We start from the raw sequence: 23,584 nt of genomic DNA on the forward strand, positions 1-23,584 counted from the left end.
ATTTGAAAAAAAATATTGGTTGTGACCCACTAAATTTACTGTGCCCCAGAAATAGGCCTCAATTTATGTTTTGAACATCACTGAGCTAAATTATATGCAAGTGACTTGTACAATGTCTACATTATACATGACAATTATTTCTTTTCCCTTATGCACAAGAGGGCAACTCAATCTAAACTTCATCACTCAGAGGAGGAGACCAAGCTCCCTGAACAGGTTTCCTTAAAGACAAAAATGAGAGAGTAAAACAAATGTAGCATCAGTGATGATCCCCACAAGGCAATGGAATTATCCCACAGCTATAATGTACACCTCAGAGACTACAGGCAATTTATTATGAAACTAAATAACTGAAGACTTCACTTATAATTTCAACTTCAACTCCATGTTCAATTTGCATCAAAATATGTGTGCTACCAATAAAACTGCGCCAGAAAACACCTTGAGTGAAATATTTTTAAATGAAGCATTCAAGGCTTAGGACAACATATATAATGTTATCATTTGTTTAATAATATATACAAATATACATATGTATTATCATAGATTATCTTTTAAGTGGCATCCCAAAATATTGATAATGGCAAGTTGCTTCTATGAAGCTAAATTTTGCAACTGAGGAAAGAAAGTGGAAGGGAAATACTCTCCATTATACAAATTCTTAACCTGTCATTATTTTACCCACTTATAATTTTAAAATAACACATATACACAAAACAGAAATTCTCAGTTCCTGAAAATGTGTCATCTCCAAATGTTCAGTTGAGTAATGCTTTAAAAACCAACAGGAAATGCATTATGGCAAAGGCCAAGATAAAAATTGAGGATACATCCCATTTAATGCATCACTTCTCAGACTTCTCAACCTATTTACGGTGCACTGGTTGGAACTAACAATGTGAAAGCAATTGCACTGATTTGCTCAACATGCTATTTCTATTAGAGATGAAACCTTTCAAGCTGTTTTCCTGTCCCACTCTGCTCTTCTCTCTGAAAAGGAAGGGTTATTAATTTGACTAACGTGGCTACTACTGTAAAAGTCTCAGTTTTAGAAAGCAATACCCAGGAAATATCCTTCTTAAATCTCCTTCCTGCTTCAGTCCTCTGAGCATCTGGCTCCCAGGACAGACCACCTGGAATGTTGTCTAGAGCATTCTTCTTGACTCTGAAGCAAAGGATCAGAATGTCAAGCCAGGTCTTCAGGAGCTACAGCTAATTGAGTATGTTGACTTCCAAGATACAGCGGTGTGAGGAAGACATGGGATAAAAATCCTACTAATTCCTAGAGCCAAAGCCTCCATATATCTCAGTGGGATCGCAGACCTCTGTCTCAGAGGGAGAGCAAGCACTTATGGAGTTATTAATAAAGCAGCACCTGGATTCTCATTTTGCTTCCATTTCTGCAGTGTGAAACTCCTTTGAGAACTCTCTGGGAGAAGTGAAAATTATCAGGGCAAGGTTTGGCCATTCCATGTTCTCTGTCCTCATTGTCATCAAAATAGCACAACATATTTCCCTTGAATGACATATCTTCCTCTGTAAATAAGAAGATATGTGACCTTGACTTTAACTTTAATTTTATCTAGTTATCATGCTAGATATCCTTACACTTCAGGAGAACTTTAATATTTTTAGTTGTCATGCTAGATATCCTTCAACTTCAGGTTCTTATACATTAGAAAATTTAACTTTTCTATTTTTCTTCCATTTTTATTTCCGCTATTTAACTAGAAAACAATTAGATTAAGTATGATAATATTTAATTTTCTAACAAATTAATTTAAAAAGAAGGACTAGGATTAAAAATATTGATACAACACAGAAGTGCTGATGGTATAGGGAAACCAGCATTCTCATATGCTACTGCTACTAAACTTTTCTCAAGAAAATTTGTCGAGAGGAATCGAAAGCCTTAAAGATACTTATAAACTTTAATTCAGCAATACCACTTTTAATAAATTATCCTACCAAAGAAGTAACTTAACGTGCAGAGAAGCATGTTAAGAAATCTTCACCACGAAGCAATTTAATGCAAAAACTCAGAATGTTCATTAACATAGAACTGGTTGAAAATAAACTTCAATCGTACAATGGGAAATTGTGTGGTCACCAAAATGATGACGTTGATCTACATCTAACATCTATTTATTCATGGAGTGCCATCTCTATATCATACATTATTCTAGACCCTAGACAAAATAAGACAAACAAATAGAACAAACGAAGTGTGCTCCTCTACCCACCCGCATAGAACTTATACTCTAACAGGAGAAGAATGCTTAAAAAGTAAATAAAACATACTGAATAGCAAATGGTGATAAGGAGTATAAAGAAATGTAGGGCAAGGAAGAGGGTTGGAGAGGCTAGGGTGGTAGTGGGTGCTGTAATTTTAAAGAAAAAAATAATTGAAAATGGCCTCACCACGGTGGTATTTGGACAAAGGTTCACATTTAGTAAGGGAGTAAGTATTGGCGTATCTGGGAGAAGAACATAAAAAAATTGCTTCTCATATTTTATCATGTAAGAAACAAAGGAGGCTACTGAACAGTGCTTATAATATGGCCCCAATTTTATATAGGCCTGTATGTTAACAGAAGTTGTCTATAGCTCATGAAATGACAAGCACTGTTTTTAATTTTTTCTCCTTTTGGCTTAATTATTATACAATAAGTGAATTATAGGCGCACATTTTTTAAAAAACCAAAAATAAGATACTTTAAAATGAATCGCAGAATCTACTCAAACCCAGAGTTTAATTTTAATGCATCATTATATGTACTCAAGCCAAAATTTAATGTCCCTGTCATCTTTCTAAATAACTTAGCTTGAAATGCTCTTTGAGATTCTCAAATTAAAAGCAAGAGGAATTATCTTTAAAGTAGATGACGTCTCTCTGATTTTAAATTGGACACTTTCGCTCCGTATTTAGCTAATATAGAATATATCTGAGACTTTGAGTCCTCTTTTATAGTCACAAATAAGTGCCATGTACAAATGTGAGACACCTCAGTGTATAATATGAGATACAAGCGTTCTGTAATTCTCTATCATGCAGTAGTTTCCATTTGTTAGATAACAAATTCAATTTATCAGTAGAAAACATTAAATGGATTGCAAACACTATGAAATCAGGATGACAGTCTAGTTCTGCAAATTGTCTAGAACCGACTAGCACTTTTGAATCCACCAAGTGTCATTTGTTACAAAAACATAGTAATTGCTACCCAAACAACAAACCACACCATATATTTTTGACTTCCAAAGATGAGCATTCAAAATAAATAGGGCAATGAGTTGAGCTTAATGCATCAATCTTCTATCAGCTACCAAGATATCTTTAGCTCCAACGAGAAAAAGCAAAATTATCTCAGTTTAAAAATGAAATAAAAATCTAAAAATTCATATGATGGACAGAAAATGAGGCAACATCTCAGAAAAACAACAACAAAATGTCTCAATTTACCGCTAAAAACAAAGAAGCGGGCAAACAAATATCAGTGTGCTGACAGAATATTCCAAAAATATCCCTTTCCCTTAGGGTTGGGACATCACCCTGTGGTGACCATTGAGGCCAGAAGCTTAACACCCCTCCAAAGATAGTCATGGTGCCTGAGGAAGCCTCGTTTCACAATAAAAACACTTTAGGGCATTTCACTTATTTCGCCACTGCTGTCTTTGGCTATAGAGGGAACCATCCTCATCTTCAATGACAACGCATTGTTCCTTCCTGCGGTAGCTCTATTACAACCAATATTCTGCTCTTTCTTAGCTTAATTAAATAACGATTAATTTCCCCTACCAGACTAACAGCTCCTTGAGAGCAGACTCTCTGTTTGACAAGTCGCTACATAAAGCATATAAAACACATATGAGATACTCGGTAAATAGCAATATTATTGCTATAAATTATTAGCGGTACAAAACTACATATATTAAATTGAATATAACTCTGATAGAGTGAACACATGAACTTTTCCCATGGTCAGCTCTGCCACTTTTCAAATATTGGCATAAGGTCAGCACTGTACTGCTATACCGGTAGGTCATAGGTCCTCCATGATACCAACAGCTAGACAGTTAATAATCTGTCTTAAAGCAGCCATTAGTTAGGTTATTTGTTTGTTTACACATTATCTAACTGAGGGTATGTCTTCAAAGTACAGGAACTGAGTCCCCATCCTTAAGTCACCACCTGGTTATGAGGACACCCTAGCCTCCAGAACTGTTGCAACCATCTGTACTGTATTGATCTTCTGCGATAAAAGATCTGTTGATAAGTCTAAACAGTATATATGTATTCCATATAGGATATAGAGACTTTTAAATCTTCTTTTTAATTCAATAAAAGAGAGACAGGGATAAAGAAAGAGCAGAGACATGAGGGAACAGGAAAAATACATGTCGTAGACAGAATTTCAAAACGCTTATGCTTGAGGTGTTAAAACACATTTGACTTTCAACCAGGGGTGTGTACTGGAATCTCCTGGGGCACTTTCTTCCACCACATACACCCAGACTTCACTCTAGAATTCTTAATTCAGGATCTTTGGGGCTGAGACCCAAGCAAGAACCTTGCAAACTTCTTCAATGATTCTGGTATATAGCACTGGTTAAGAACCACTGACCTCCTGGAAAAACAAAGACTGAACAACCCTCTGAAATTAAAGATGAGTAAGGCGACAAAACAATAAAATGCAAGATGTGATTCTGTATAGAATTCTAGACCAGAAAAGAGACATCACTAGGACAATCAATGAAATCTACACAAGGTTTATGTATTTGCAGGAAGTACCATATCAGTGTCTACCTCGTTTTGGTAACTACCGTGGTTGCGTAGGATATCAATACTTGGGGAAACTGGATGATCACTAAATGAGTATCCTTTATACTACCTTCAATCTTTCTGCAGGGGTCTCAAATTATTTCAGAATGAAAAGTCAAAATGTATTTCTCCTATTTTAAGGGAAAAGTAAGTCATTGAACTAGTCGAATAACTTTTTTCACAGATGAATAAATTTTCCACCAGTGTGGTATAGAGAAACAGTCAAAGAGTGTAGAACCACATCAAGCAGCCCACTGTGACCCCAAATAGCCTAACTTCTCGCTAAGCACACATTTACCATAGCACATGGTAGAGTTAACGTGAGAAGCTGAGACTTCTTGGGAATGATGAAAAAACCCACTGTACCCCTACAAATTCAACAAACTATGAAAAAGAGAACAGGTTCTTACTATGTAGGAGACTTGGAATAGATGAGCAGGCACATGTAAAATATCTCCAACAAAATCCAGACTGAATGCAGCATGGCTAGGCTGGTAATCCTACTTCAATGATCAGCAGCAATGAAACCCCATCAAACTTTCTTTTCCGCAATGTTGGGGCCCATTCTTTTGCTTCAAGAGAATCCCCGAAGACAAGGATGGCTACGTGAGGCCAGAGGCCTTCTGTGATTTCTCCTGTATTCATCTTTTATGCACAAATGACTTCAAATTCTTCTCACTGAGAAATTCTTGTTACTATTTATATAAAATGATGCCAACCATTACTCACTCTCCTTCAACCCTGACATTTATTTCATCAAGTCTGAAGCTTAGCAAATGCATAAATGCTTTAAAAATAATCAAATAGAGACACTCATTTCATTTCAAGGTGGTTGTTTTTTGGCATGTATTTTTTTCTCCAAAGGAATACTGGAGCTGACAGGTACTTGCTCTAAAAAGTTACTTCACCACCTGCTAGCTGAAATATTGCTTTCATGGATTTATATTGTATTAAAAGGTCACTGGCTGTTTAAGTCTTAAACAGTTTTAATCATTCTAAAAGTCTCTTAACAGTAAGAAAAGGAAGCTCAGAACAAACAGCAGCAGGGACTCTAATTAAAAGGGCCAATTCATCTAATTTTATTTGGGGTTAATTATTCAGGATTCACTCTTTGATGTGTAAGGAATAGCAATTAGTAATTTTAGTGATTTGAGAATCATTGGAGGTGTAATCAGTTAAAATGAGTGAGTGTTTACAACACAAGATGGTGAATTAGTCTCTCTCAGCTGGAGAACAGGAACATTAGGCTCCAAGAGATCAAGGCTAAGGATTTGAGACCCTAGTAATAACAGTCACTTCAAAATAAAACACATGTCAACAGCCACCAGCACTCTGTTTACTCTTAGCTGAGACAAGGCACAGAAGCCTCACAAAACTGCCTTTACCCACGTCTTGATTTTTTGCTGCTGTACCCAACCACTTCCCTGTGTCTGGCTCTTGCCACCATGATAATCATAAATGCATTACATTAAAAAAGCAATTCCAAATGAATACACTATTTATAAGTAGCATAAGACCCAAAATAATTGTGGTGCTCATTGATTTCACCTCTGAATTTCTGACTGCTGAATGAGCATCATCAAATGAACCTATAGCTCAGTGCTCAAATCTGAATTTAGATAGGATAACCCACAGACCTGCTAATCTCCTCTAGTGTGCTCTATTTTTCTATTTACTTCATCACAATTCTCCCAATCACAAAGGCTGCAAACATGTTTCCTTTTTGTCTTAACCACCCACTCTGAATACAAACAAGCTATATTAAATTACACCAAAATTTTCTAATTTGTTTACTGTTCTGCATCTCCGTTACCACCAAAATAACTAATGCATAGTTACCTCATATCTAGACTAAAGAAATAGCCTAAATAGTCACCATTCTCCCTAAGCTAGGTTTTTCCAATGTATTTGATACAATTGTTTCTAGGTTAAAAATATCATGGCTCTCTTTGCATAGCCAAAGCAATCTTGAAAAAAGGACCAAGCTGGAGAACACTCACTTCCTGATTTCCCAGCTTATCACAAAGCAACAGTAATCAAAACAGTGTGGTCCTGGCATAAGGACAGACATGGAGACAAATGGAACAGAATATAGAGCCCAGAAGTAAACTCTCTAATATATGGCCAGTAGATTTTGTGGCAATTATGCTGAAGTTTTAGAGAACTGTGGTTTGAGAGTATTGTAAGCTTGGTAAAAACATCTGTTCTGGGCCTCCCATTTGACAAGACCTCATTCTGAAAAGGAGGAATCATCTAATTGGATGGGCCCCTTATGAGACAATGGAGAGAAGCTTGACAAGCTTTGTTGTGAATGTTTGTCAACACACTCTGGAATGTACTGGTGAGTATGTATTCTTTGAGATTACTACTGCAAACAGCCTCACTGGACATTTTATATTTCAGAATGCTGACTTTTGCTAAGCCACATACCCAGTAATACGCTAGAATGCTTCCTCTGGCTTCCTGGACACCAAGACTTTGCCCACACCTCTGTCTCCATTAAGACTCTCCTCTCCACCATTTCTTCGTATCTGAACCCAAGCCATTCTTGGAGGCCCATGTTGCCTGCCCAGGTCACCCTGTACTGCTGTCCTTTGCCACCAGACAAAAGCATCTTCCCACCTTCAGCCCTCTATAGTAACTTTAAAGCACTTATAAAGGTAGAGCTTATGGAAAATTCATGAGACATTTACCTCACTAAACTGTGTGCTCCTTGAGAGTACACATCATGTATGAGTTATCCTATCCCAAAAGCACCTCTTCCAATGCCTCACAGAGTTGAGATGGAAAAGATCTGGGAAAATATTTCCTGAGTGGGTATATACAGGAATTTTTGACAACTACACCCATAAATCCTAGCACAATTGATTAGTCTTTAAAGGAAGATTGAGAAACTGAGTGGCTAGCAATTTCAAAATGTGTGTGTATATGGTTTATGTGTGCACACGTGTGTGTGTGTGTGTGTGTGTGTGTGTGAGAGAGAGAGAGAAAGAGAGAGAAAGAGAGAAGAAAAGAGAGATGGAAAGGGAAAGACTCAATTGAACATCACCATGGGGATGATCTCTGCAAAAGGAATACCCTTATCTCAATCAGTGCTACACTTAGGTAATGTACATATATTAAAAAAAATAGCCCTATGACATTAAAATGTGTAAGTTTTTGTCCTGTTGGAATCATTCACTAGATGTATGTGAACTTAGAGAATTCATGAGACTTTTGAGTCTCGATATTTTTGTTTGTAAAATGACAGCAACAGCACTTACCTTTTATACTGCCAGGGTTATGTAAGCCAAGGTATTTAAATTTAAAAATACAATACCCTGGTTTTTCTTCAGATTGTATAAATCTTTTGCCTTTTACTAAATTTAAAAATATCATTAAAACAATAATGACCTAAAAATATATAAATTATTCTTTATGTTACCCAGAAACACATTCTTCACAAGCATTTAGAAGCTCAAATATAAAACAGAGTTCAGTATTTATTCAATAGATGCTTTACTGTTAACATAGCTCTTAGCACACCAGGGTTCCAAAGAGTTAGGGGTAAAAGAAAGAGAGGGACTGAGAGGAAAGCATAAGACCATAACTAAAACAAGAGCAAAACGAAGTCCTAGCAGCCAAATAAACAAATATTGTGTTCTCCCTGGAATGTTTAAAAATCTTGGAAAGGAACTGCATAAGGAGCCTTGAGGCAGTACTGACTTGGCACATCAAGCTCTTGTGCAACTGATTAACCCGACATTTCCCTGGGTAGGGGAGTACTACTAGGTCATTTTTTTTCTTTAATGGACAAACTGTTCTCGAACAATTTGCAAGACATAAACAAGCTATTGTAACATACCAATCAAAGAGGGTAGTTTTGTCCTCAAAATCTGATGACATAACCAATTCAAAACAACCACCACCACCACAACCAGGCAGTCAAACAAACATATCCCAATTCCTTCTGCCTAGTTCTGGAGGGGCTCTTCCTTACCCGCTTTGACGTATAAACACACAGTCCCACATCTGCAATGGTTAAGTCCCAGATCAATAGCAAAGTTTCAAAGACCTTCGAAATCTGTTGGATGTTCTTCATGTAAGAACTTAATGCTTTTTGAATTAGAATACAGAGTTCAAAATATAAAGGGTTCTCTTGAAAAATCAACTTTTGTCTCTAATGAAGGACTCCATAAAAAAGTCAATCCTTGTGTTTTGTTCACTCTGCTTTCTTCACTTCCTCAGATCAGTAGGTCATGTGATAGAAGACAGTCCCAAATTGCAAAATTTGGTGACGTGTTCTGGGCAGAAGTTCAGGCACCTTGTTATTTTAGCAGACCAGGTCGGCCGGCAGAAAGACACAATTTAGCTGAGTGAGGAACCCGTTCCCTCCTCCTGCTTCATTTGGCCAGCTGCCTCAGAAGGTCTTTCAGTCTAGAGTGTAAAGGATTTATTGCTCCCTTTTATTCTCCCAGCAGTAGTTCCAGTTTGCTGAGTTTCAAGTTCAATGAGCTCAGCCTTGGCATTCAAGGATCTCCTTATGTCTCATCCTAAAGAGCATTTGTCCCAGGTCCATTTGCCAAGGACATGGTGGCAGTCCCCTCCTAGCACTTGAGCCTGCCATATTATGCTTCTTATAAACAGACCCGTCCAATCACTTGAGTTCCTTCTTCAAGCTTTAGTGGCACTTCCTTGGCTTAACTGACACCAATGGCACAATTTTATAAACTCACAGAATAATCATATTAGACAGGAATTAGAACAGAATAAAGAGGTCCGCTAGTCTATAGGTCTGCAAGCAACAGCCAAATAGCCAAATCCAGATCACCTCCTGTTTTTGTAAATAAACATTTTTTGGAACACAGCCAAGGTCATTCATGTACTTATTGTCTGTGGCTGTTTTTGCATTCCAGTGGCAGAAATGAGTAGTTGTGACAAATAACATATGGCCGGCAGAGACTAAAATATTTAGTTACCAGATTTACAGAAAAGTTTGCCAAACCTGATCTAGTTCATGGACTCACATTACAGATAAGAAAATTAAGATTTAGGAGGGTTAAACAGGAATGAAATAAAATTGTCAAAGCAAAATACCCAGGGCAGAGCCAGGCATATGGTGCATATATACTGAGTAAATACCAGCTCTAGTGTTTGACAGGACATTTCATATTCTTTTAATATGGAAATGGACTAAAAGGATTTTTTAAAGATAGCATTGTTACTCTTGAGGACTTCATTGCCAAAAAAGGATAACCAGCACATAAACAGAAAATTTTAACATGATATTGTGTGTATTTGTTTTCTGCTGTTACTGCAAAACAGTACCACGAGCTTGATTGTTTAGACGAACAGAAATGTATTTATCTTACAGTTCTACAAATCCGAAGTCAGTCATGCATATCAGTGAACTAGAATCAAGGTGCTGGCAGGGCTGCATTCCTTTCTGGAGTCTCTACAAAGAATCCCTGTCTTTTCCAGCTTCTCAAAGCTGCTCCTCATTCTTTGGCTTGTGGCCCCTTCCTCCATCTTCAAAACCAGCAAAGACCGGTAAATTTTTCTCATATCACATCATTCCAAAGACCTCATCTGTCCTCTTCTTCCACTCCTAATCATGCTTGTGTTAGCTTTGGACGCATTCTTATATTCCAGGAAAATCTCAACATCTTAGGTTAGCGGTTAACAACTTTAGTTCCATCTGCATCATTAATTTCCCTGTGGCATGTACCCTAACACATTTGCATGTTCCAGAGATTAGGATATGGACGACTTCAAGTGTTGTTGTGGTACCCACCACAAAGCGCCATAAGAAGGGAAGTCTACACATAGTGCTAGGCTCCGAGGAGGAACATCAGTGCAAGGACAAGTAAAGACAAGAGCAAAAACTCTTGTATTCATGGTGCCTATTTTCCAGAGTTCCACATGATTTTCTTAGAACTTCTTTGTATTTCAGCATATTTTTTAAAAATTAAACATATTATTTAAGACATTTCTATTTTTTATGTATTGTTCTATTCTTTTTGTAACTATAATCTTGCTATCATATTAAAAAAAAAAAAACTCTATTTGATATTAGGTTGAGGAATTTCAGGAAATCTCAATCCTGACAATTTTAGGATTGCAGCTAAACTAGTTTTATATTGTCCTCATAGGATTGCTTTCCTTAGGTCCATTTTATGGATAAGGAAACCATCCCTCAAAACGATTAGGAGTCTACCCAGAATCACAGGCACCAGAGCTAAAGCCTAGAGAAAATTGTTTTACCTATTTGAACCTTATCAAGGGAATGAAAAATGTTACTGCAGAGTTTTTGCAATGATCTACACAGCAATGCCATAAAACCAGGGAGGGGGTGATAAAATCCATCACATTGAGAAAAATGAATGTTATGATTAGCAAACAGGTGGAACTTTACACAGCATATATATATTCTGACATGATAGAAACCATTTTTTTCAAGTATATTTAGCTGTTCAGACAAAAATATAACTGAGACTAAAAGACCTAAAAACATGAGCCTCTACTGTCATTATGATATAGAAAGAAAAATTACAAGTTTATTTAGGGAAAAAAATGAAGAGTTTCAAAGCACTATGTTAACAAAGGTATTATCAATAGGTATTTATAAACCCTGAGGCTTAAGAGTAAAAATTAAATCAGAAATTACCTGGTCTGAGGATGACAGAGTGCCAAATAACTGGAATTATTCAAGTAAAGGCAAGAAGACCACTTAATATGAATATTATAAAGAAGATACAAGCTTTGTTAATCCAAGGAACCTGCTTAATAGCCCTTTCGACACTGATGGCTTATGATTCCATGACTCAAAGTGCAAAGGCCAATTAATGGCAACAAGAGACTAAGGCTTCCTTTAATGGGTATAGCCAGAAAACTACTACTGATGCCATAAGATGGCAGTTAACCTAACTGTAAGTAGACACTTACCATGCATACTACTTAAAAATAATTCTCTAGGCAAGATCAGACAAAAGGCAACTGGTAACGTGGACAGTACCAATGAATAACCCCTGACTGATATCTCACTGCCATGTTGAAAATGAAGCTTTTAACCTTCAGAAATTCCCATAAACGTATATTCTACTGAACTATTGAGCCACGATTTTCCATACAACAAACGAGTAGTCACCAAGCAGTCTAAATGGGGGTACCTAGGATATTGATCCTTGCAAATCTTGTCCCCTCCTCCTGCCCTGCCAGGAATTCCTAAACCTTCTTCATGGAAATAGCCTATTCTCTTTGACTTAATGGCTAGTTCCAGGTCTGGTAGAAAGGCTTGAAAACACATGAGAACTTTCGGACTTGGTCCTTGATAACTGAGATGCAGGTGATAAAACAACATTGCTTAAATTAAGGTGTACACATTTCCACACTTTACAATGAAAACCAAGTAAAATACCAAATTACCAAGACGGAAAATTCCCACCATAAAAAACAAGAGCTACCCAGAAGAGAAAAACAAGACATCCAGTCACAGGAGCTACAAGGCCTCCTATTAAGAGTAAATATACACACATTCCCACGCAGAACTTTTTTCCTCCTGAATAGAGCTAAAGATGCAGGAAATAGTTTGCTAAAGACATTCTGTTACGTAGACAAAACCGAACTAGATTATCTGTTTGTTTATTAGATTGTGGCTTTAGACACATTGTTCTACACTAAGAGCTCTTGACATGAGCCGACACACACATTCTTTGGAATGAAGGCTTTTGTGAGAATATTTTATGGTATTTAAGCTCCTGAAAAGACTTGTGAAAGCAGTCACACCAGAAGATTAAGCCCAGTGTTTGGGGCCACCACATCAGGAGGGTCCAATTCACTTCACACAGCCTTGACTAGGACATGGGCGCTTTCTTGGACATAACAGCAGATAGTTCCGACTTACTCACTGCAGAATTTCTCATATTAACCCTCACCCACTGATCATAGTTATAAACCAGACACCAGATCCTGGGTGCCAATAGATGAAAATAAAAGAGAGTACTCCAGAAATGGAATTCAACAAGGTTTCATTTATATCTGTTGCTAAAGGGGGAAGTATACTCCTGATTTTATTTTTATTTAAATTTCCATCAGGGACATTCAGAAAATAATAAGTTCCCAGAGCATATCACACCATGTCCTCTGAATTTCATGTCATCCTATTATTCTAATTTGATAAAAAGATCATGGTATACCATTCAGTTCCAGTTTGTTTTGTGTGTGTATACTTTTGGGTTTGGGCCTTCCCCCCCACCGCCCATAGTAAGGCTTTTTCAGCTTCAAGTTGGGTCCAAAATTAGATCGGTGTATGGAATTCAGAGTCTCATCTTAAGCTCCCCTAACATTTCAGGGACTCAGAATAGAGGTTCATCCCAAACCAACAGGGGCATAAATAAGAGACCACATGTTTATAAAAACATAACTTCTAACAATTCATTCAAATATCTGCAGTCTTTACTTCCCTGATATTTAAGGTGTTGTGTTATAGAGTACCTTATAATCCTCTCAGTTATGAAAGATGTTGAATAAGTATTGATCCATCCTTGTAGTCAATGACACATCTAAAATTATTTAATTTTAATTAATGTAGATTTGAATTCAACTTCAAATGGTCACATCGGGCTAGCAGCTACCATATTATGCCTTTCAGATTTAGTCATACTGTATTGAATGGTTCACGTCACTCCCTAACACCTCCAAAAAAATTTTTGCCATAAAACCAAGAAATCGAAATTATGTGTTTTCTTCAAGATTTCAATAACAAATAACTTAAAACCTATTAAGCCCTGTAGACTAAACGATAGAAACATCAACACATACCTGCTTTTTCATTTATTTAAATAAAATTATAATAGCTTTGGGGAAGGAAATTATGTTTTATTTTCTTTCAAAACTCCAAATCCAACAATACTGTGCCGAATCCACTTACAAATGAAGAACTGTGATTAGGGCACACTTCCGTTTTTTTTAGCATGAACTGGCATAAAGTAAAGTAAAAAGCAACACAGAAGCCCCAGGTGCCATTGCTGTCTCTGCCATGAATGCCTCGTATGAATGTTATGAGGACCAACTACATAAAGCTTGCAAGGGTTTCTCAGGAGATCCTAGTACAGAACAGACAATGAACAAAAGCTGGTTAAATGGCTGTTCTCTATCTCAACAAAAGCAAATTAACAAAAGAGCTGGAGAGCTAGTATAATTTCTACTCAAGTCTTATCCTAGCGTGACTAGCTATCACACTGCTCATGGTCTCTGTCACAGAGGAAAAAATCTAAGAAAATTAAGTTTATTCATGTTATGCAGCATTGGACTCTTGCAAGTCCTCTTTCTTTTTGAAGATATTGCAAACATGGCTATGAAAATCTAAATGAAAATTGGAGTGGAAGTTATTTCACGGGATTACAATGACATTAATGAAGACAACCTGCATGCATATATAATTGCCAAATATACTGTAGTATTATGGGAGGCCTAGGTTAATCACTTGAGCATCAGCCTGAGGCCAGCAGTTGAAGACCAGCCTGGGCAACATAACAAGACCCCATCTCTGAACTTTTTTAAAAAAATTAGTCAGGCACGATGACACACACCTGTAGACCTAGTTATTCTGGAGGCTGAGACAGGAGGATCACCTGAGCTCAAGAGTTCAAGGTTAGAGTGAGCTATGATTATACCACTCACTCCTAGATGGGCAATGGAGTGAGATCCTATGTCTAAAACACACACACACACACACACACACACACACAGTAAAAGAGATACCACAAATTAATGAGTAAAGGAAAGATTATTTGTTTTTGTTGTTGTTGTTTCTGGAGACAGAATCTTGCTCTGTCGCCCAGACGGGAGTGCAGTGGTGTAATCTCAGCTCACAGCAGGCTCTGCCTCCAGGTTCAAGCAGTTCTCCTGCCTCAGGCTTTCAAGTAACTGGAATTATAGGCACTTGCCACCACCGCTGGCTAATTTTATATTTTTAATAAAGACAGGTATTCACTATGTTGATCAGGCTGGTCATAAACTCCTGACCTCAGGTGATCTGCCCGCCTCGGCCTCCCAACATGCTGGCATTACAGATGTGAGCCACCACACTCAGCTAGGAAAGATTATTTATTAAATGGAATTGGAAAAACAGGTAAATTATTTAAAAATCAATACAGATCCTCACCTTTGACCAAAATTAGTTCCAGTTTGATTAAAACTTGAATAATTTAAAAAAAAAAATTGAAGCTAACTTATATATGCTTCTAAATTGGAATGAAATTAAAAATAAACACCCAAAAAGTAACACACACACACACACACACGAAGGTCATATAAATTGGCTAAATTTACATGAGCCATTTGGTGTGTTATGAGGAAAGTAACACACATGTATGTGTATATATAAAGCTTATATAAATTGACAAAATATGCTAATGCAATAATATACAATTGATTTAACATGTTTTTTAAAAAGGATAATGTGAGAGGCAGTAGGTATCAGGCTGAAGAGTATCATATTTTGAGTAAACTCTAAATGTGATACTAATTAGCTTCACTTCCATGGGCATATTACTTTATATCTCTGTTTCTCAGTTTCCCCGTGTTAGAAATGAGAAATAATAATAATAACAACATCTATTTTAAAAGTTAGTTTTAAAAAAAGAAGAGGTAATTCTTAAGGAGAATTCAGCACAGTGACTGACTGCATGTACCAAATGTATAACTAGTTTGCAAATACATGAAAAAAGTGACGCCCTATTAATAATTCAAGAAAAGCCATTCTCATAAGATTAGCACATTTTTTAAAAATCATAAACATATGGCCAGACAGGCACTATTATCTATTACTAATGCAAGTATAATCTGGTAAATTTTGGATTAAAATTTGGTAAACATAAAACTTTAAAACTTCATTGTACCATTTCATCTAATAATTCCACATATGGAAATCAATCTGAAATACTGTAAGAAATAAGGGTGAAGAAATGGGCGTGGAGGGGATAGGAAACCTACAAGCCCAAAGATTTTAACAGAGAAAAACTGAAAACAGCCTAAATTTTCCAAAGTTAAAATATCAAAATTTCCTTAAAACCACATTTAGACGCTGCCAATAATAAATTGTAAGACTAGGCATATATAAAAATCTGTGGGCAATAAAAAGAGAGCTATTTAAGCTTGAGTCAAAAAATGAAAACCACCATCAAAATACTTGATAAATACTGTATGGCTCTTTTCACGTACAATACATAAGGAAGCAAAACTCATCTGTGCTGTGAGAGATCATAATATTCATCTTCTTGGGGAAATGAGGTAGTCTGGGTAACTAGTGAGGTTCTACTTCTTGATCTGGGTATTTTTTACACAAAAATGCACAATTTGGAAAAATTATTGAGCATATCACTTATTATATGTGCATTTTATACATATATTTTATAAGATGTTAAAAGTTACTTGAGAGAACTATATCAATACATTCATTATTGAGTGATGAGGACATGGCTTATATTTTCTTTGATCAAAAGCTCTATATTACTTTTGTATTTTATTTTTCAAAAGACTATGGGAAGTAAGATGTCTAGCCAGACAACAAACAAGTCTTTGGGTTGGAGGTGAAGGTCACCCAGTTAAACCACAAACTGACTCTTATACATCTTGATATCCTTAAGAGTCACTAGGCTAAGGCTCGAAAATCCTCCAACAGGAAGGAGCTCACTCTTTCCTAGTATAGCCTTTTCTAACTTCAGATCACTTTGTCAGAAACTCTTTTTCTATACTGAATAAAAATCTGCCTCTGTGTAAGTTCTGTATTCTGGCTTATTTCTATCCTCTGGAGTCCTCTAAGTCTTACTCTGGGATCCTGATGATCAGCTTCTTAAAGTCACCTTCCAATCTCTTTCAACAGGTCCTCCTAAGACATAGTCCAGCACTCTTTCTGTCTTAGCTGGTCTTCTCCAGATGACAGTATCTCTTTCACAGTAGAGTAATCAAATTGAATACTAAGTCTACGAGTTGAGGTCTGGCTGGAGACCAGTAAACTTAGATATGAGGCTAACTCCACTCCATTAATAGACACACCCTGCTCTATATTACTAACTCATATCAAGTTTATCCAAGAAAGCTACCACTGATTACGCAATTTCACACATCCTGATCATGTTAACTATGTTCCTAGTTTTCCACACTTTACCGTGCTATTTCAAAATAAAAATCGAATGTGAAGAACGTAGCCTATACATATACCTTCAGAAACTAAGAACATGGTTTCCTGAAATTACATCATGTTTTAAAAGTAATAAAGCAGAAGCTGGAGCTCTACTGCCCTGCACAATGAATAAAATCAATGCTGATAACGGCCACAAAAGATTAAAGAGAATTTTGTCCAAATAGTAACTGGCCCTGGAACAGTCAAGTTTTCTGCAAGGGACAAAGCCTGATTTTCAAGTCCCAACCTCTCCAGGATGAAATATTTAATACTAAGGTAAGTCATTTAAAGTCTTAAAAGGCTAGAGCAGAGAGAATACTCATCTTGTTCAATCCCTTTGAATAGGCTGGATAAAATAGAATCAAAAGTAGAGGTTCCATTCTCAAGGGCACACAGATAATTTGTGAGAAGACCTCTGTAATAGTCCTGATATCTGTACTCCAATTACAGCAAGTTTATGTTTGTGGATCAATTCAGGCTCAAAAACAGGAAAGCTGACATGTCCAAGAAAGCTGATATTAATACTGATGAATAGAAAGATGTCTGTCGATCAATAAGGCTATCGATTTTTCCAAAAATTTTTATCATAAGGTGAACAAAACTACAGATAAAATTTTAACATAATTGACTAATTTACACAGTGTGCAAAAAATGATTTCATCAAACTGCTGCTATGAAATTGTCAACCATGTTTTCAACAGTATTTCCTCAAAGGCAGACATTTCCAATTTTAAGCAAAAGATACATGAACATAAGAAACATGAGAAATTGACTAAGACAACACATGAACATATAACCACAGCATTCTCCTGATCTCAGAACAAAAAACCCAACATGAATAATCAACATATATTGCTAAGAGGAAAATAAGTATTCCCTTAATCTAATTCTATTGATAATAATCAGATATTGGGGTTCAGAAGTAGGTTTGGTGTTGAGTTTTGTCATTCCCAACTCTTTGAGCGTAAGTCCCCATGACAATGAATTAAAAGAATTTTCTTTTTTATAGTTTTCATTTTAAAAAGTAAAACCATATGTAGATAATTATTTTGGAAAGTAGGAGTACTAATAAAACAAGTTTCCTGGAAAAGTCAATACTAAAACGGAAATAGGTACTTTGAACAATGGGAATCAGAAACTGCTACGTAAATTCTTCTCGTTCTCCCTATTAATGGACTATTGTGAGACATGCTGGTTTATGAGGCATTTGTGAAGATGTGCTGATACCAAGAACTCAGGTGCTCTTGTCAGGAAGCTGTGGACAGCTTGGTAACGTATCTGTCTCTATGTGCTCTCCCTCCTCTTATGTCTGACTTTTCATTTTTCCTCTCTCCTGTTTTGCCGGGTGTGTTCATTCAAATGAAGCACATAAGTTGTTACCCCAGACTCCCTTTTCCAGATAATCTAATCAAACACAAACATCTACTACGCTTGGTATACAAAGAGCCCCCTCCTTAGATTTGGGGAATGGCAGAAATCTCTGTAATGAAGTATTAGCTGTAATAAACTTGGGCTTATTTCAGTAACTCCACTTACAGTATTTTTTAAATTAAAACCACAACTCTTCTATAAATAGAATAGTAAGTGATATTCTAGCTAATTTAAGAATGCCAGTTATTTGGGCTTCAGTACAAAAAAATTACAAATGTAATCTAGTTTATCTGACTCGTTAACTATAGTAGATCAGATCGACCTGGGGTCTCTCCAAACCATGGAAGCCACCTAGAGTTTAAACCCTTACCCAATAACATTCCCACATCATGCCCCAAACCAATCCTATATCCAGACAAAAAAAAAAAAAAGAAAGAAAGAAAGAAATTGGTCACACACATACAAACCCACACTGCACTCTTTAATCTCCTTTTCCATAAAATAGCAGCCATTCCTATACTTATGCAAAAGCCACAAGATCAATAAATATCTTGCAAAAGAGCTCTCCTAACAAGTTATTTATGATTGAGAGATGTTTTAGACATACCTACTAAAGACTAAAATTTACAGAAGTGACTAAATGACATAATATCTGAGATTACCTTCAAAATAATCCAGGGTGAGGAAATGGAATAGGTGTATAGGTGAAACAGGACTGGCCATCAGTCAATTATTGCAGAAGCTGGATAGTAAATTACTGGGGGTACATTATAGTAATCTCCTCCCTTTGTGTATGTTTAGAAATTTCCATAATAAACTGTTTAAAAATTTAAAAGCATACATTTTTTAAAATTACAATAGTAACCTCCACTACCCTAAGGCTAAGAAATACAATGCATCTCAATCGTGTTCACTTCCTTTAGTGGTTAAAATACACTATGCTCATCTAGTTTTATAAAAATGTAGACAACTCTTCAAAATCAAGAAAACGTCCATCTTCAAGTGAGTCTCCGCTAATATTTAATGTTTCATGTGGGTCGAAAGTGCCTTAAATCCCTGCTGAATCTTTTATGAATATACGCAATTTAGCCCATATCCAAGTTCTCCTTCAGTTATCTCTTCAGAAGCTGAAAAATGTGCCTAGTGGATGCAAAACTAATAGTACCACTGTGGTTCACATTTGCTGCAAACTGTTGGCACTGGAAATCTAACTTGTGAATGCCTGAGGTAACTGTGCAAGCACAATATTTGAATGTGCCTAAGGAAATGAACTAAAAATACAATACCTGCTGCTCCATATATCAGCTCATAGTTTAGTACCAATATGTTGCACATTACTATCATTAATAATGTCATTACTATTTGTATAGCATCAATCCCATGACCTCAAAGGATAGGGAGAACATTACCCAGATTTTAACTCTTAAATCATACCCCTAAGGAGTGGAAGTGTTGGGAGAACTGATGCTTAAACAACGGGATTCCAAACACGGGAGCATTTCATGGCCTTAGGCCAACGAGAGTGAAGAGCTAGTACTCCACTCCTGGGGGGGAGATGCTTTCCGGACAAATTCTAATTTTAATGGATTTTCCTTTCTTTCAAAAGCAAGATGTAACTGGAATTAGATTGGAGCCCGAATGTCCCAGTATCTCAATAAGGTTTTTTTTTCTTCTTTAGGAAATTCTGGAAAATTACATTATTTAAATGTACATTAAGACAGTGAGTTTACAAAGGGGAAGTTATACAGTAGGAAAAATTCTTAATGTCATGACACCTAACTCACACATTTCTGAAATGTCTCCTTTGCCAGATCTCCCCGGGATGGCACTGTCCAGGGTCTATGTGAAGACTTCAGTGCATTCTAAGAAACTCTGCTCCATGTTTCAAGCAGGAACAAATTCTGGGGATGTTTTCACTACCCTGTCTATCACCCATGTGCATTCTTAAACTAAATTCTTTCTAATTATTTTTAAAGGATTATCTTCCAGACGTAAAATTCTGTGCTCTTTCATAAATTTCTGCTTTAGATACCAAACGATAGTCATGGGGTTTCTGAAGAGTTCATGTCACTACCAAAGCTACCCAACTTCTACAGGGAGCGATTCCAGCTCTGGCTAGTTACCTCCTACCCTTTCCTCAAAAGACTCAGGAACCAAGTGACTGCCACAGCCTCAATATAGCAATCTTAAAAGTAATTATAGACTATTATCCTGTCACTCCACGCATTTTTCTTCCTTGCACTCTTACAGTTGAGCTCCTTTTCTTATAAATCGACAGACATTTCCTAATGCCTCAGCTCCATTTGTTTAGCTGGCTTATTTGCTCGAGGTGCTCACACTCTTCTGAAACTCAGAAGCCTAGGTTGACTCTGCCATCAGTGGCAAAAAGAAATGCAATTCTTCTGGGAAATATTTTCACACTTTTAGGCATACCTACACTTACCAATCCCCACTTGACTCCCCCACCCCAAGCCCCATTCAGAATTAACTAACTGCCCAAGTCCAGCCAAAAGGCATCTCCTCCATTAAGCCTCTGCTGATTTCTTTATCAAATGATTTGTTCATCACATTCTTACAGTAACACACCTCTGTCTCTTTTATAGCATTATCGCTATCTTACAATCACATCTACTTAACTGTAAGGTCCCTGTTGATGTAAACTGCTGTGTCCCCATAGCACCTTTTCAAACATTTTAAACCATGACTAGAATAAAAACTGTACTTAGACTGAGATCTAACAAGCACATATGCATGCACACACATGCATAGCTGAGAAGTATCCCCCAATAATACTTATACATAGAACAGGGTTTCTAACACAGTGTCAATAAATGCCAAATGAGGCCAGCCCCATTGGCTCACACCTATAACCCTAGTGGTTGGGGAGGCGAAAGCAAAGAAACATTTGAGCCCAGTGCCAACATAAGCAATATAGCAAGACCCCATCTCTACAAAAAAATCAAAACAATTAGGCAGATGTGGTGGGCACACCTATAGTCTCAGCTACTTGAGAAACTGAGGCAAGAGGACTGTTTAAGGCCAGGAGTTTGAGGCTGCACTAAGCTATGATTGTACCACTGCACTCCTGCCTGAGTGACAGCAAGACCCTGTCTCTAAAAAATAAAATAAACAAAATAAATAAAAAAATTTTAAATGCCAAGTGAACGAATGAGCCATGAACAAAAATAGACTTACCTGTTTATAACCACATTTGACAATTACAGTTCTCTTTGTTCCCTAAGTTAAAAAAAAAAAAAAAAAAACCCTCTGCATAATATGCTTTTTACAGGTTAAGTACTGAGAGCTGGTTTTACCTTATCTAGAATAGGTCACATTCATTTTTTGCCCAAAAATATTCACCAAAATTGCCGTTCTTATTCTTAAATCAGTATATTATGATAAAGAGTTCATTTAAAAATCAAGTACCCATACCTACTGTTTTCAATCACAGTCTATGTTTCACAGAGAGCTAGTGATTGATAAAATAGCACTGACTCAAATGTCACACATGATATCAATTACTTTGCCAATCAAGGAAATTAAGGATATGACTACACTTCTTCTGAGTGTTCTTTATTCATTCCAAACATTAATTAAACCCTATTATCAGGGATGTGTAAAACCTAGACTTCAGCTTAAAAAGAAATCACATTCTCCAAGGTGTGTGCAGATTCTATTTTACATGAAACTTTCGGTAATCTTTTTCGGGAATAGAAGGCAGTAAATCTGGTCAGTACCTTTTTTTTTTTTTAATCCTTGTTGGTGTGTTTTAGGTTGGCACTTTGCTAGCCCCCAAATATTCAACTGTTACTATTAATAATAGTCTTGAGATTTCATCAGGCTCTCAACTGAAAATTTGGCCTGCCAACTGTCCAGGAACCATGCAACTTGACAAAACGACACCTACGTTTTCTATTAAACTATCTCCCACTCTAATTGGCCCTAGAACTATGCTTCTATTGTAACTCAGATCTTGCAAAGACAAACATAAAAGCACATATTAACAATGTCTGTCATCTTACTGGTATAACGGATACTTCAAATGCTCACTAAGCTAAATTGGTTTTCCAATAACATTGTGAACACCTTCCAGAACTTTAGATAAGCAGGTAGCTTGATATGGTTTATTCTAGTCACTGTTCGATGTCCCTACCCAAATCTCATCTTGAATTGCACTCCCATAATTTCCATGTGTCATAGGAGGGACACTGTGAGAGATAATTTGAATCATGGGGGCGGTTTCTCCCATGCTGTTCTCGTAGCAATGAATACATTTCACGAGATCTGATGGGTTTACAAGGGGTTTCTGCTTTTGCTTCTTCCACATTTTTTCTTGCTGCCTCCATGTAAGAAGTGCCTTTCACCTCCCGCCATGAGTCTGAGGCCTCCCCAGCCATGTGGAACTGTTAAGTCCAATTAAATCTCTTTTTTTCCCAGTCTCGGGTATGTCTTTATCAGCAGCCTGAAAATGGGCTAATACACAGCTCATCCTTGCATATAATGCATAAAACTGGAGTTGTTTTCCAATACCGCAAATTATAATTTTATATCTGAATTCTTCCCAAGCAGAAAAGATTTAGCATTCAGTTTATCTCAAATAGTAAATATAAAGTCAACCACAGAAAAATCCTTTAAAATATCCAAATCCTAAAACCTATAGAAATGAGATATGTTGGTTTTCCATGGATGAAAGTTACTGAGGAATATCACAGGCCAAACTTCTCAAATGCCATCAACTGAGAAAGCCTGTAGCTTTGGGCTTATGTTGTTAGCTCCTGCTCACCTACAGCATTGCATGGTACTTACAGGCATAGGCTGGGACACCACACTGCCTAAGCTAGAGTCCTGGCTATCGCCTGCCAGCCGCATAACCTTGGACAAGTTACATAATCTTCCCATGCCTCACTTCCTCATACCTAAAGTGGGAACAGTAACTGTACCTGCCTTAGATAAATTTTATGAAGTCAAATTAAATAAATGCAAAATACGTAACACAGTGCTTAGAATACACTAAAGATACAAAAGCAGTACACATTACTCAGGCACCCTGCCTTCAATCATATTCTTACGATAGAGATCTATGGAATGAGAAGAATATAATATGATAAAAAGAGTATGGCATTTTAGGTTAAAATGGGAGTTAGGCCGGGCGCGGTGGCACACGCCTGTAATCCCAACACTTTGGGAGGCCGAGGTGGGTGGATCACGAGGTCAAGAGATCGAGACCA

At 36.9% G+C, this 23,584-nt stretch overlaps 1 protein-coding gene and 1 long non-coding RNA gene across 16 annotated transcripts in view; one reads left to right on the forward strand and one right to left on the reverse strand.

The window, feature by feature from the left end:
- The window catches only part of LOC116565010, a 2,772-nt gene extending 2,334 nt beyond the window's left edge, over window positions 1-438 (forward strand). Inside the window, exon 2 of the long non-coding RNA XR_004275203.1 lies at window positions 160-438. This is a non-coding gene — a long non-coding RNA (uncharacterized LOC116565010). The remainder of the gene's footprint in view (window positions 1-159) is intronic.
- Window positions 1-23,584, reverse strand: part of LPP (LIM domain containing preferred translocation partner in lipoma) — a 733,292-nt gene that overhangs the window by 405,481 nt on the left and 304,227 nt on the right. The window lies entirely within an intron of this gene.

This window comes from Sapajus apella, unplaced genomic scaffold (assembly GCF_009761245.1).
Source record: "Sapajus apella isolate SASKATOON/1434 unplaced genomic scaffold, GSC_monkey_1.0 scaffold38, whole genome shotgun sequence".
In the NCBI taxonomy this organism is placed as follows: Eukaryota; Metazoa; Chordata; class Mammalia; order Primates; family Cebidae; genus Sapajus; species Sapajus apella.